Raw genomic sequence first — 3522 nt, forward strand, 5'->3', positions numbered from 1 at the left:
AAGAGGCAAATGGAACTAATGGAAGGGAAGAAGCAAATGGAACTAATGGAAGGGAAGAGGCAAATGGAACTAATGGAAGGTAAGAGGCAAATGGAACTAATGGAAGGGAAGAAGCAAATGGAACTAATGGAAGGGAAGAAGCAAATGGAACTAATGGAAGGAAGAGGCAAATGGAACTAATGGAAGGTAAGAGGCAAATGGAACTAATGGAAGGGAAGAAGCAAATGGAACTAATGGAAGGAAGAAGCAAATGGAACTAATGGAAGGGAAGAGGCAAATGGAACTAATGGAAGGGAAGAGGCAAATGGAACTAATGGAAGGGAAGAGGCAAATGGAACTAATGGAAGGTAAGAGGCAAATGGAACTAATGGAAGGGAAGAAGCAAATGGAACTAATGGAAGGTCAGAAGCAAATGGAACTAATGGAAGGGAAGAAGCAAATGGAACTAATGGAAGGGAAGAAGCAAATGGAACTAGTGGAAGGGAAGAGGCAAATGGAACTAATGGAAGGGAAGAAGCAAATGGAACTAATGGAAGGGAAGAGGCAAATGGAACTAATGGAAGGGAGAAGCAAATGGAACTAATGGAAGGTAAGAGGCAAATGGAACTAATGGAAGGGAAGAAGCAAATGGAACTAATGGAAGGGAAGAGGCAAATGGAACTAATGGAAGGGAAGAAGCAAATGGAACTAATGGAAGGGAAGAGGCAAATGGAACTAATGGAAAGGAAGAGGCAAATTGAACTAATGGAAGGGAAGAAGCAAATGGAACTAATGGAAGGTAAGAGGCAAATGGAACTAATGGAAGGGAAGAAGCAAATGGAACTAATGGAAGGGAAGAGGCAAATGGAACTAATGGAAGGGAAGAGGCAAATGGAACTAATGGAAGGGAAGAAGCAAATGGAACTAATGGAAGGGAAGAGGCAAATGGAACTAATGGAAGGTAAGAGGCAAATGGAACTAATGGAAGGGAAGAGGCAAATGGAACTAATGGAAGGGAAGAAGCAAATGGAAATAATGGAAGGGAAGAAGCAAATGGAACTAATGGAAGGGAAGAGGCAAATGGAACTAATGGAAGGAAAGAAGCAAATGGAACTAATGGAAGGGAAGAAGCAAATGGAACTAATGGAAGGGAAGAGGCAAATGGAACTAATGGAAGGGAAGAGGCAAATGGAACTAATGGAAGGAAGAAGCAAATGGAACTAATGGAAGGGAAGAAGCAAATGGAACTAATGGAAGGGAAGAGGCAAATGGAACTAATGGAAGGGAAGAAGCAAATGGAACTAATGGAAGGGAAGAGGCAAATGGAACTAATGGAAGGTAAGAAGCAAATGGAACTAATGGAAGGGAAGAAGCAAATGGAACTAATGGAAGGGAAGAGGCAAATGGAACTAATGGAAGGGAAGAGGCAAATGGAACTAATGGAAGGGAAGAGGCAAATGGAACTAATGGAAGGTAAGAGGCAAATGGAACTAATGGAAGGTAAGAGGCAAATGGAACTAATGGAAGGGAAGAAGCAAATGGAACTAATGGAAGGGAAGAGGCAAATGGAACTAATGGAAGGGAAGAGGCAAATGGAACTAATGGAAGGAAGAGGCAAATGGAACTAATGGAAGGGAAGAGGCAAATGGAACTAATGGAAGGGAAGAGGCAAATGGAACTAATGGAAGGAAGAGGCAAATGGAACTAATGGAAGGGAAGAAGCAAATGGAACTAATGGAAGGGAAGAAGCAAATGGAACTAATGGAAGGGAAGAGGCAAATGGAACTAATGGAAGGAAGAAGCAAATGGAACTAATGGAAGGGAAGAGGCAAATGGAACTAATGGAAGGGAAGAAGCAAATGGAACTAATGGAAGGGAAGAGGCAAATGGAACTAATGGAAGGGAAGAAGCAAATGGAACTAATGGAAGGGAAGAGGCAAATGGAACTAATGGAAGGTAAGAGGCAAATGGAACTAATGGAAGGGAAGAAGCAAATGGAACTAATGGAAGGGAAGAAGCAAATGGAACTAATGGAAGGAAGAGGCAAATGGAACTAATGGAAGGTAAGAGGCAAATGGAACTAATGGAAGGGAAGAAGCAAATGGAACTAATGGAAGGGAAGAAGCAAATGGAACTAATGGAAGGGAAGAGGCAAATGGAACTAATGGAAGGGAAGAGGCAAATGGAACTAATGGAAGGGAAGAGGCAAATGGAACTAATGGAAGGTAAGAGGCAAATGGAACTAATGGAAGGGAAGAAGCAAATGGAACTAATGGAAGGGAAGAAGCAAATGGAACTAATAGAAGGGAAGAAGCAAATGGAACTAATGGAAGGTCAGAAGCAAATGGAACTAATGGAAGGGAAGAAGCAAATGGAACTAATGGAAGGGAAGAAGCAAATGGAACTAGTGGAAGGGAAGAGGCAAATGGAACTAATGGAAGGGAAGAAGCAAATGGAACTAATGGAAGGGAAGAGGCAAATGGAACTAATGGAAGGGAGAAGCAAATGGAACTAATGGAAGGTAAGAGGCAAATGGAACTAATGGAAGGGAAGAAGCAAATGGAACTAATGGAAGGGAAGAGGCAAATGGAACTAATGGAAGGGAAGAAGCAAATGGAACTAATGGAAGGGAAGAGGCAAATGGAACTAATGGAAAGGAAGAGGCAAATTGAACTAATGGAAGGGAAGAAGCAAATGGAACTAATGGAAGGTAAGAGGCAAATGGAACTAATGGAAGGGAAGAAGCAAATGGAACTAATGGAAGGGAAGAGGCAAATGGAACTAATGGAAGGGAAGAGGCAAATGGAACTAATGGAAGGGAAGAAGCAAATGGAACTAATGGAAGGGAAGAGGCAAATGGAACTAATGGAAGGTAAGAGGCAAATGGAACTAATGGAAGGGAAGAGGCAAATGGAACTAATGGAAGGGAAGAAGCAAATGGAAATAATGGAAGGGAAGAAGCAAATGGAACTAATGGAAGGGAAGAGGCAAATGGAACTAATGGAAGGAAAGAAGCAAATGGAACTAATGGAAGGGAAGAAGCAAATGGAACTAATGGAAGGGAAGAGGCAAATGGAACTAATGGAAGGGAAGAGGCAAATGGAACTAATGGAAGGGAAGAAGCAAATGGAACTAATGGAAGGGAAGAAGCAAATGGAACTAATGGAAGGGAAGAGGCAAATGGAACTAATGGAAGGGAAGAAGCAAATGGAACTAATGGAAGGGAAGAGGCAAATGGAACTAATGGAAGGTAAGAAGCAAATGGAACTAATGGAAGGGAAGAAGCAAATGGAACTAATGGAAGGGAAGAGGCAAATGGAACTAATGGAAGGAAGAGGCAAATGGAACTAATGGAAGGGAAGAAGCAAATGGAACTAATGGAAGGGAAGAAGCAAATGGAACTAATGGAAGGGAAGAGGCAAATGGAACTAATGGAAGGGAAGAGGAAAATGGAACTAATGGAAGGGAAGAGGCAAATGGAACTAATGGAAGGGAAGAAGCAAATGGAACTAATGGAAGGGAAGAAGCAAATGGAACTAATGG

Source organism: Coregonus clupeaformis, unplaced genomic scaffold, assembly GCF_020615455.1.
Source record: "Coregonus clupeaformis isolate EN_2021a unplaced genomic scaffold, ASM2061545v1 scaf0608, whole genome shotgun sequence".
Taxonomy (NCBI): domain Eukaryota; kingdom Metazoa; phylum Chordata; class Actinopteri; order Salmoniformes; family Salmonidae; genus Coregonus; species Coregonus clupeaformis.